This window comes from Prionailurus bengalensis, chromosome A1 (genome assembly GCF_016509475.1).
Source record: "Prionailurus bengalensis isolate Pbe53 chromosome A1, Fcat_Pben_1.1_paternal_pri, whole genome shotgun sequence".
Classification (NCBI taxonomy): Eukaryota; Metazoa; Chordata; class Mammalia; order Carnivora; family Felidae; genus Prionailurus; species Prionailurus bengalensis.
In genome coordinates, this window is record NC_057343.1 from 240017326 (window position 1) to 240029387 (window position 12062).

Genomic DNA, 12062 nt, shown 5'->3' on the forward strand with positions numbered 1-12062 from the left:
GAGCCGCACGCGGTGAGGGTAGGGAAACAGTTGACGTTACCCTGATTCAGTTTCGGTGTGAGCACGCATCAGGAGCCCGGTAAGGAGCGCACAGCGTCCCCCGGGAACTACCCGCCTGCTGCACCCCCAGGGCCAGCTGCTCAGAAGGGTGCAGACGTCCCTGCTGGCTCGGCCTGGGGGCACGGCACCTGCTGGGTGCTGGCTGTGTTGTAAGTGAGAACGTCCGGGTGTCCACCTGTGCGTGGGGCCCGCGGGGCCTGGGAGGTTCCGCCGAGGGGGCCCCTGCAGGTCCCAGGACAGCACCACCGAGTGGCTTTCAACAGCGCACGCATGCACACACACACACACACCCACCCCCGCACCCATCGCCGGAGCACCCGGCCGGAGCCCAGCCTTTCCCAGCTCCTGGAGGGGCCGCGTCCTCTGTCTGGGTCCCTCCCTCCACACCTGCTTCCCGCCTCCATTCTCCCATCCCCCCTCCCTGCACTGTGGTGGCCACGTCCGGCCACCGGGCGCTCCAGGGCCGTCCCCCCGCGTCCGGGCCGTACCGCAGTCTCAACTGCCGTTCCCAGGGCCCGGGGTGGCACGTGCCTGCCGCGGTCCTCCGGTGCCTCCTTGGCGCCCCGCCTCCTCTTCCTCCACCCTTCTGTGTCCTGCCGTCCAGAGTGCCTTCTGTGCCCCACACTGCGGGGTCGCACTCCCTCCGTCTCTCTTCACACGGCACAGGGACAGTGGAGCAGGAGCACGTGTGTGTTCTTGTACCCACCACCCAGGTGGGGCTCCCCCACCCCTCCTGGCTGCTCGTCCCCGGAAAGCATTTGGCGACCTTTGTGCCCATCGGCTCCTGGGCCTGTTCCCAGCCCCGCCCAGAATCCCACGCTCGACTCTGGCTGCCTGGCTGCTTTGGTTCAGGATTCTCCCTGACCTTCATCCCAGCCGTGGCCGTGGCATTCGTTTGTCCCACGTAGTCTTTAGCAGACCGTGGACAGACGGCAGGGTTTGGCCCACTCTGGTATTGGGAGTGCGTGGGCGTGTCTTCTGTGGACACGGGGGTCCTGGCGAAGCAGAGCCGACGCCCCCGAGCCCCGCGCGGCACACCTGCCTTGCACCGAGTGCTGCCATCTGGTGCCCACGAAGGGCGACCTTACCGAGGCCTGGGTTCGCATTTCCCAGGCAACAGATGGCGCCGAATGCCTTCTCATGTTCCTCCTGTCCGTCTCCACACCTCTCTTGGATGAAGGGCCTCTTCTCTCTTTCCCTGTAATCCTGTTTCTAACTGCATTCGTGCCGCCCTGCTGGCCGGAGCGACCTCACATAAGGCCAGGAGTGCGCGTCCCTGTTTTCTGCTCTGGAAAACCTCCCTTTTGTGACCGCTGGAGCCTCTGGGCCCCGGGCTTCCTTGCTGGCTTTCACCGCTGCCTGCGTCTCTGCTGTGGTGAGAGTCCCACACGGGCATGCTCCTCTGGAAGTTCTGTTCCGTCTGTCTAAAGAATTTGTCCATCTGGCCTAAGTTGCTCATAACACCCTCTTGTGCTTCTAGCCTGTGGGGCCGTGTCTGCCCTCCGCCCCTGGGTGGTCGTGTCCCCACAGACTGGGTGGTGAGCCGCTGGATGACTAAGCGGGCAGGTGTGCCGCGGGAGTCACACGGGCGGCCCTCAGACCCCGCAGCTGGCGGTGGAGCCGGCGGTGGGGGGGGGGGGGTCCTTCTAGAAAACTGTCAGCCTAAACGGCATTTGCTCCATCCTGGAGACGGAGGCTCGGATGCTGAGGCCGCAGGGCCGGCTCCTTCTGAAGCAGAGGGACAGTCTGTTCCCACCTCTCTCCTGGGCCGAGAGACGGCCACCGTCCTCCCCACGCGACGTTCTCCCTGAGTGTGTGTCTCCAGGTTTCCCAGTTTGATGAGGACGCAGTCACGTCAGGTCAAGGCCCACCATGAAGACCTCACCTGGGCCCGGCCGCCTGCAAAGACCCCGTTTCCAAACAAGGTCACACTCGTGGCCTTGGAGGTCAGGATGCCACCACGACCCTAACACCTTCTGACAAAAGCATTTGTATTTTTTTCTTAATTAATCTGCCTTTGTCAGTTTTATTGTTATGGGTTTTTCCAGAAAGAGTAAAAGCTTAGCTTTGCTTGTTCTTTATATTTTGTTTTCTCCTTCACAGATTTCTGCTCAGGTCTTTATTACGGGTTTCTCTGTACGTTTATTCGATACCCTCTTCCCTACTTTTGGAGATGGTTAATTGGCTCACTAATTTTCAGCCTCTCTTTTTCTCAAACAAGACATTAAAATTGTGTTTTGGGAGTTTCTACTTCTGGACAGGGAGAGGCAGCAGGGTCCCATCCAAAAGGACGACAGTGGGACAAAATATGTGAGGTGACTGTCCTGAAAACCTGGACATCAGACACGGAGGGCGGGGGGTGTGCCGGGGCCCCAGGTCCCCCTGCGAGAGATGGGGCTGGGAGTCTCGGGGGCCGAGGCGACCAGGGTGCTCAGCACCGGTGCTGGATGGGAGGGGGCTGCACGGGGCCCCCTGCTCGTGTGTGTATGTCAGGAAACGACAGCCACTGGCCAGGATCTGAAGGAATGATCCGTGCAGCTCGCACACGAACTGCAGTTGAATCAGCCAGAGCAGCAGCCTCACGAGTCAGGAGCACTTGCAGGGGTCCAGCCTCAGTACTTGGGGGGAAACTTAATCGCAAACTAAGCACTGCTTCTGTCCCACCAACAAAGTTTAAAGACAACATCTAAATGGATCAAGCTGTTTCCGAGGACTTAGTGTTTCCCAGTAAAAAGCTTAAAAATACCCTTCATCCAACAAGGTGAAATTCACAATGTCTGCATCCAAATTACAGATCTACAAAGAAGCAAGAAAATGAATCCACAAGGAGAAAAGTTGGTCAACTGTAGCTGAAGCAGATACGGAGACAAGGTTATTGAAGCAGTTGTTAAACAGATTCTACATGTCCAAGTAGCTAGCTGGGAGATTAAAGCATTTAAGTGGAAACAGGAAAATACATTGGGCAGGATCGCTGGAAGATGAGGTCTTGCACAAGAAGAGATTAATGAGTTTTAAGACAGCAACTGTGTGAATGAAACAAAAGAGTGAGGAAAGACAAGAGAACAGCATCCGTAAACTGTGGGGGCACCTTGGGGGCTGCTGTGTGTAAGCAGACCTCCCCCCAGCAAGGGAACAGGAGCTGGGGAGACATTTGAATAAATGACATCTGACAACCTGTCAGATTTGATTAAAAGATTCAACAAGCTTACCAAAAACCAAGCAAAAGAAACAGGAAGAAAACTAAAAACTGTGCCAGAGAAACAACATGCATGATATCCAGAGGAACAGCAAACAATACAGGAGATTTCTCACCAGAAACAATTCAAGTTAAAAGATATTTTTAAAATACTGAAAGGGAAAAAAGCCTAACTGAATTCTTTACCCAATATAAGTAAATATAAAAATATATTTATTTAAAAATATATTTAAAAATTAAGGGATTTTACAGACAGAAGCTGGAACAGCAAATCTGTTCTATAAGAAGTGTTCAGGGGCACCTGGGTGGCTCAGTCGGTTAAGCGTCTGACTGGCTCAGGTCATGATCTTGCAGTTTGTGGGTTCGAGCCCCGCGTCGGGTTCTGTGCGGACAGCTCAGAGCCCGGAGCCTGCTTCGGATTCTGTGTCTCCCTCTCTCTCTCTCTGCCCCTCCCCTGCTCTTGCTCTGTCTCTCTCAAAAATAAGTAAACATTAAACAAATTTTTTTAAGTGCTCAGAGGAGTCCTTCCAGCAGCAGATGGAACTCTGACCTGAGAAATAGTAACTATTTTGGGCAAATATAGGCACTTGTTTTCTTACTGCTTAAGTTGTTTTATTTTTTTTTAATTTTTTTTTCAACGTTTATTTATTTTTGGGACAGAGAGAGACAGAGCATGAACGGGGGAGGGGCAGAGAGAGAGGGAGACACAGAATCGGAAACAGGCTCCAGGCTCCGAGCCATCAGCCCAGAGCCCGACGCGGGGCTCGAACTCACGGACCGCGAGATCGTGACCTGGCTGAGGTCGGACGCTTAACCGACTGCGCCACCCAGGCGCCCCTGCTTAAGTTGTTTTAAAAGATAACAGGCCACTTGAAACTGACATACAGACAATGTTCTGTGGAGTTCCTCACACGTGGAAGTAACATGTCTGCAACAGTCGCACAGGTGCAAGGAGGGCTGTGCACGGACACTCCTGAGGTCTCACGCTGGATGTGAGGACTGATATGTTCTCGGGTAGATGAAGAGAAGTTAAACACGTTCTATAAACCCGACAGCAGCCTCTCAAATATACAGTTACTGCTCTTAAGCCAAAAAAGGAGATAAAATCATCATTGAAAAGTACTCGATGCAAGAGAAGGCACAAAAATATGAACAGAGGAACGAAGAACAGACGGGACAAACAGAAAAGCCAACAGCAGTGCAGATTTCAACCTGTCACAGCAATGCTCACAATAAATGTAAATGGTGCAAACACCCCAGTTAAAAGGCAGAGACTGCCAGACTGCATGAAGAAGTAAGGCCCAGTTGTGTGCTGCATATAAGCAAGCCACCCCTCGGAAATACAAGGACACAGACGGGTTCAAAATAGAACACTGAGAGAAGACCCACGATGTTAACACTCACAGAAGGGAAGCTGGGGTGACTGTATTAACATCAGGAAAGTAGATTTTAGAGGAAGAATATTACCAGAAAATGAAGTCTTTGCATCAAAATAAAGGTATAATAAGTTCATCAAGAGGACAAGATAATCCTGAACGTTTATGTGCCCAATAACAGAGCTTCAAAATATATGAAGCAACAGTTGTCAGAACTGCAGGGAGACGTGGGCGACTTCAGTGTCTCTCGGTGATTGATGGGCCGATGCAGCAGGCACACAGCAGATACGCAAGAACACGGAGCAGTCGACCTGCGTGACCCACAGAGACGCACCACCCGGCACCAGAACACACACTCTCCTCAGGAGCACACAGGACAGTTACCAAGAAAGACTGTTCCGAGCCACGAAACAAGCCCAAAGAAGTGTAAATGGTTCTACTCAGACACATTCTGTTATGTTAGAGGCCAGAAACAGACCTCAGGGAAACCTCCAGATATCTGGAAATTAAATATCACACTCTGAGATAACCCGTGGATCAAGGAAGAACTCAAAAGGGAAATTGGAAGGTATTTTGAACTGAATGAAGGTAAAGGTTGTTATATTTTGATAGTGAGGTCAAAGTCCAGCTGAAGCTGCGTGTAAAGGGACACACCTTGTGCTAAAAACCTAGAACAGAGAAAAGGTTTCAGTGTTCTCAACTTCCACCTTGAAAAACTAAGAAAGCATGGGGTGCCTGGGTGGCTCGGTTGAGCGCCCAACTTCGGCTCAGCTCGTGATCTCACAGTTCATGAGTTTGAGCCCCGCATCGGGCTCTGTGCTGACAGCTCGGAGCCTGGAGTCTGCTTTGGGTTCTGTGTCTCCCTGTCTCTCTGCCCCTCCCCTGCTCATGCTCTGTCTCTCTCCTTCTCAAAAATAAATAAACATTAAAAAAAAAAATTTTAAAGACACCAAAAAAGCAAATTAAAGCCAAAGTAAGTCAAAAAATACAATAAACATCAATGAAACAGAAAAAGTAATTCCAAAAGTTAACAAACTCAAGCCTTGTTCTTGGAGAAGATGATACAGCTAATAAACCTGTAGCCAGGCCAAGCAGGAGAAAGGAAAGCACGCATTTTGATATCACGTGTGAGGGAGATGACCTCACTACAGAGGCCACACGTGTTTACAGAACAGTAACAGGATGGACAACTTTATTCCAATATGGCCAACGATCCGGACAGATGCACAGACCCCTCGAGACACACAAACCACCAAAGTTCATGCAGGAAGAACAGGTAACCTGGGTAGCCCTCCATTTATTTAAAACGTTGATTTGTAGTGAAAATCTTCCCACGACGGAAGGACAAGATGGCTTCGTGGGTGGATTCCACTGAACGCTGAGGGAAGAAATAATAACGCCACACAGAGTCTTCCAGAAAACTGAAGAGAATGGAGCGCCTCCCAATTGGCCGCACCCTCGTGTCAAAGACGTTGCCGGAAAAGAAGACTATGGACGGTGCCTGCCGAACACGTGACTCCAACCAACCACTGCACCCGCCACCACTCCCGTCCCGCGTCACACTCGTGCGTCCGCATCCCTGCTCACATTGCCTTCCGTCATCAAGGGCCTCCCTCTCGAAGTCCATTCTTCAGAAAGTTGGCTGCTGGCAAAATCCTTCAAGGTTGGTTCAGATGAAAAGGTCCTAATGCCCCTCATCTCTTTAAAGGCCACGTGTTCCCCGGGTGCCCACCCCCACACTGTCGGTGGGTCCTCATCAGCCTGCAGTCACGCCGTGTTCCTCTGTCCATCCTGGCAGAGTATTCATGTCTTCCTTCAACAATAGAGAAATCCCAGCCACTGTCTCCCCGAGAGCGCCTCTCCCCTCTTCCTGTTCTCTCCTTCCAGGACTGTGGTCTGTTCTGACCTCTTAATCGGTTGTTTCCTGTGTCCAGCCTCCTGCTCTCTGTGTGTCTTTCAGTCCTGTTTTCCACGTTGCTAAGTCTCTCTCCTTTGGTACCTGATTCTCCCTATTTAATCTTGTATTATTTGCTAACGCATATAATTCCAGACGTTCTATTTGACTCCCTTCAGGCCGCCTGGTCTGATTTCAGGGGCTGGCCCTGTACTCACGCCGTACCTTCTGCTGTCATTCCCAGATGCAGAAAACAAGTCCCGCTACAATATGGACCCTTCCCAACAGCTGCAGAATTTGCGTATCTTGTTCTGCTGCTTTGTTGTTTGACCCTGCTCACCCTCAGCCATGCTTTGTCGTGCGCTTGGAGGGTTTTGATTGTGTGTTCACATGTGGCTGACGGCAGGAATCCTGAAACCCAAAACGTTGAAGACTCCTTCCAGGAGGAGCTGGAGCGTGGCCGTCCACATCTGCTGGGAGCCAGGGTCTCTGTGGACATGTGACGTGTGGGTCTTCCCGGGGCCTTGAGTCACACAGGTGGAGAGACCAGATAAGGTAGATTTCTGAAAATTACAGTAAAAAGTGTAGACTCTATCCCTGGAGCCACGGGCAGATGTTAACAAGGACAACCAGACGTGCCGTGTTCTTATCTGCTCTTCGAAGTTGTTCTGGATGCCGCGGGGCTGGGGGGGGCGGTGGGGGGGAGGGTTGGTGAGCGAGATAGGAAGCCTGTTGCAGCCGACCAAGTAGGAGGTGAAGCAGGGGAGTCGAGGACGTCTGGACCAGTGGCTCTGATCGTTATCCTTCACGGCGGCAGAGCCGTGCCCCTTGTGACCACGGGAGTTCTCGGGGAACAGGCAGACGCCCGGGTCTGCTGCCCTCACCTCCTTCCCTGCTCCCTGTCGTTCCCCACCTCGTGCCGACGGCAACCAGCGGCCAGTCACTGGTTTGCCCCTTCCTGAGTGTCCAGGAAGTCAGCCTTGTCGCTGGGCCTTGCCCGCCAGGGAGCCGGGATGCGGCCGACGGGGGCGGGGGGCGCGTGCTGTTCGCAACCTGAGAGATTAAGGACATGATTCTGTAAGTAAATTCCACCTTCCAGCCTCCAAGTGGGTAATTTTATCTTACCATTTTCTTAAATTTCGACAAATAAGTTTTAAGAGTGCGGAAATCCAGAGCTGGGCACACAACAGGAACTGAGCTGTTTGCCAAGATACGAGAACCAGATACCTGCACTCGGAGGGATTTTAGCCCTAAGTGCTTTTTATTGGTTTTCCTCGGGCGGTTGAGGGCGGGAGAGAGAGTACACAAAGCGGTGGAAGCAGGTCAGGGTGGATTAACGTCGCAGAGCAGCCAGGGGAGGGGGCGAGCGGCGTCTTCCGCTAAGGGGACGGGAAGCACGGCCCTTCTCCCGGGGAGCTGCCACCCGGCCTCCCGGCCCCAGGGGCCGCGTTTCCCGAGGCCCCCGCCCCAGCTCGCTGCCCCGCACCAGCCGCGCGCGCTGCGGACACGGGCCCTGCACTCGGAGAAGCTGGGTCTGTGTCTGGCTCCGCCCCGAGTGATGGGGGATTTGGGGAAGCCGCCGCCCCTGAACCTGTAGGAAAGGACGATGCTCGAGCACCCGCTTCCCAGGCTGCTCAGAGACAGCAGCGAATGTGCGAAAAGCTGCCAACAAGGCCCGTTGTCCCTCTGCGGCTCCTGCTCACCAGTAAGGGCAGCAACCATGGGCCTGGGCGACGCGGGCGCCAAGCAGACACCTTTTTACTCTGCTCACAGGGACCTGTCCTGCAGAACGGGGCACGGAAAATAAAACGGGGGCCGCTCTCAGCCCCAGGTCGGGGTAAGAGTAGCAGCAGGAACCAGGGGCTCCCTGGATCCAGAGAAGCTGGGAGACGGACAGACACCGAGGTTCCTGGGGCCACCCGCCACCTGGGCGACTGGAAACCGGCAGGGCTGGCCGGGCGGCCGCTGCTGCCCACGTGGGTGCTCCACGCTGCCAGGCACGCGGCCCGTGTCCTCTGCTCCGTCCCCGTCACGTGTTGGTTTGTTACGATTTCAAATCCACTTGTTTGTGACTTAAGCTGTCTTGATGTCGGCGTGAATTTCTTTACTCTGGGGAGGCTGATGGGGGGTGTTGTCTCAGACACCTGTTGCTGAGAAGCACTCGGGTGCAGCTGGGGGTGGGGACGCAGAGACGCAGAGATGGGAGCGCACGGAAGAGCAGCCCTGATGGGGGGGGACTTAGGGGGGCTCCCGGATCTGGCAAGGCCGGGCTCCGCCGGTCTAAACAGCTCGGCCGCAGCCAGGCGGCTGCCACCGCGGTGAAGCCGTGCAGCAGCCCGGAAGGGGTCCCCTTCCCGCCGACACGGCGCCCACTCCCGGCTGGCTCGGTCGACACCTCTGAGAACCCACTCGTAGAAAGGTGCACCCCAAGTGAGTCGGACACTATTCCTTCCATCTCCCCCTTGCCTGGGACACGAGTGTGACGTGTGACCCATCTGCCATTGGCTTCAGTGTGCTGTTTCCGCGTTGTTTATTCAGAGACGTCATCGCACACAAGGCCGGCTCGGGTGAGAACCCCCACAGCGAGCCTGTGTTAGATTCGTGGGAAGACAGTGACAGTCTCCGAGGGCGGTTTGCCTCAGACAAAAGAACCCTCTTCCCAGTGGGGACATGTGGCGGCTTTGGGTCCCTGGGGTGCCACACGGAGGTCCCGCTACACCACCCACTTTGCTTCCGGAAAACACCGCCGAGCCCCAGGTCCCCAACCCTGCCCTCTGCGCCCCTCCCTTCAGCCCGTGTGGTTTGGACGGTGCTCCTCCCGTGACTCCTCCCCTGTGCTCCCTGAGCCGCGTTCCCTGCCCGCGGGGTCCCGGAGTCGCAGCTGCCCACGCCCAGGCGCCCCCGTGCCTCCCTGGTGGCCTGCGGACAGTCCACACCACCTCGGAGAGGCCCCCAGAAGAAACGGTGAGGGCAGCGAGTGCTGGCGAGAAGCCACAGCAGCGGAGCCCTCTGGGGGCCGGTGCCGCTGGGAACACTCAGCCCTGCAAACACAGTGGACGGTGGGACCCGACACGGCCCCCCCGGACCTTCATCCAGGAAGACGACGAGCTACGTGATCAGGCACAAAACCCCGTCTGCGAACACGGACAGCAGCTCTATCTGCAACAGCTCTGAGGCAGAGGGTCCCAGATGTCCTTCCAGAGGCACGCGGTCACGTTAACGTGCGTCCCCGGCACAGGACCGCGCTGCCCCCACAAGAATGGCGCTGAGTAGAAAGTCAGTCTCCATTTACATCTAATCCTCAAAACGACAGTTTGGCTGCAGAGCCGGCCGGCGGTTGGGGCTCGGGTGCCGGAGGGCGGGGGGGGGGGGGGGGGGGGGGGAAGCAGCGCGGTGCCCATGGGGCTGGTGGCACCGGTCCGCATGGTGACAGCAGCGCTGGTCACGCCCACAGGGCGGAGAGAGGACAGCGGGCTCTGTGCACGTGCCACCCCAGGCTCTGCGTGCTGGCTCTGGCCGAGGGTCAGCCGGGTCCGAGAGATCATCCGTCAGGGCACCAGGACCAGCACCCGGAGCCACAGCCTTTTAACAGCTGTGTTCTCTGTCACGCTGAGCATCGAGGCCAAGGATGGCCAAGGATGCCACGTCCTGTCCCGGACCCTGGGGATGTGGCCTTGCCTGGCACCAGGGACTCACAGCTGGCATTTCTCCAGGAGGGTCAGAGTCGGGGGCACGCAGGCTGAGGCAGAGGCTGGCATCACAGCAGCTTGGAGGGCGCGGCACGGAAGGCCCTTCCCGGGAGCAGGGACCAGCAGGGCTGGGATCGCGCCGGCCCGTCTCTCGGACCCCATTTCTCTCTTGTGCTGCCTTCACGGACAGCCTCCACGAAGACGCTGCCTTGCGCTGTGTTCGTGTTGGCCGTGGCCTAACGGGCTGACACCTGTCGGGAGTTGATGCATATTTGCCTGGGAGGTAAGGGGGAGGGCACCCGGTGGGGGAGGGCGCCTGGCCAGCATGCCCCCCAGAAGCCCCCCCCGCCCCGTCCCCCTGCAAGCCCCTCCCCGCACTGCCACCCAGAGCTGGCTCCCCTGCCGGGGCGGCCTGCCCACGCCAGCCCCCCAGACCCTCGGCCCCGTGGCAGCCCACGAGCGAGTGGAGCAACTCGCTGCCTGCTGGGGAACCACGGACTGACCCTTCCCCCTCCCCCCCCAGGGCTCAGGTCAGGCCAGCAGGGCTGGCGCTTACAGAACGGCCTTTTCCTCCCTTTGCTCAGACCACCCTCGTCACTTTCTGGAATCCCTCGTAGACCGGGGACAGACGGCCTACGGACACCCTGCAGCTCCTCCCCCAGCTCCCTGCACACGTTGTCAGCCGTCTCCTGACGTCAGCCTCTCTCGCACGTGCTGCGCCCCCCGTGCACGGGCCGGGGGGCCCTGCAACTCATGCACCGAACGGACAGCACGGCGGCATTCTGGGCTCCTGGCACAGACGCCACTCTGTTTGGAAACCTGGAGGGGGGAGCCGCGACGCCCACAGGCTGCCTCCCAGAAGGCCCCGCACGAGACCGTCGTACTTTATCTTAAGCCAACAGCACAACTTTCTCCTTGGAACACTGTTCGTGTGTACGGCGCAGTGACTTAAGACCACCCACTTCTCAACACAGGTTAACCACACACGTACGGCCGGGGGGAGTATCCTGGAGAGGAGTGATTTCCAGTCAAGCCGGGGGGCGTTTCCTCACCGTCAACACGGTATTGATCACACCGGTAGTCTTCTGCCTCACTTTCTCCCAGCCTCCTTTTTCCTTTTTAAATATGTTTTCTGAAGTCTCTCCAGATGAACCAGAGTAACTTCGTTTTTGGAAAAGAACAAATTTCCCCCAGCAGGGCCAACCCTCCAGTGGCCGAAATGAGCAGTTCTCAAACAGCCTTGGAGATTCCAGTGCTCCCTCCGCAGAATTCTAGAACAGCAGCACGTAATCCGAGTATTCCGCAGAAGGGCAGACTGCCCAGCGAGCCCAGTAACTATGCAAACCCTCTGCCCCCTCGGGGCCCAGAGGGGAGGCCTGTATAAATGCTACAGCCAGGAATAAGAGCAATTTCCCGACTCAGCTTCTTACATTATTAAAGGTTAACATTTGTTTGGCCATCCAGTGTTTGCCAAGCTCGGGCACGTCGTCCCCGTCAGCCTCCTGAGACCCAGAGGTTTGTCTGCTTCTTAGGGAGTCAAACTTGGACACGCGGTGGCACCTGGGTTCAGGTGAAATCTCATCTGGGGGGCTCCTCCGAAGTGCCTTGTTCAAGTGTCATGACCAGCATTGTCAAAACTGGCCCCCTGGTCTGGGTGGGGGGCGGTCAGTGTTGTGGGGAGTTTCTAGCTGGGCCGCACGGGGGGCTTCTGGCTCTTTCAGGGGCGCCGCAGGCTGCAGGCAGGTCCGTGACCTGCCGGCGGAGGCTCTGGGTGTGAAAGGAGCCTGCAGATGATGCCGCGGGGGTCGTGGGCCTCCGATCTCTCCCCTTCCTGTCTGGACATGGTT

General features: G+C 56.5%; 1 long non-coding RNA gene across 1 annotated transcript; it reads left to right on the forward strand.

Moving 5' to 3' along the window:
* The first annotated feature begins 9948 nt into the window (after positions 1–9948).
* Positions 9949–11632, forward strand: LOC122495740. The gene is made up of 2 exons (XR_006300552.1): positions 9949–10498; positions 10800–11632. It is a non-coding gene; the product is annotated as an uncharacterized LOC122495740 (long non-coding RNA).
* The last annotated feature ends 430 nt before the right edge of the window (positions 11633–12062 follow it).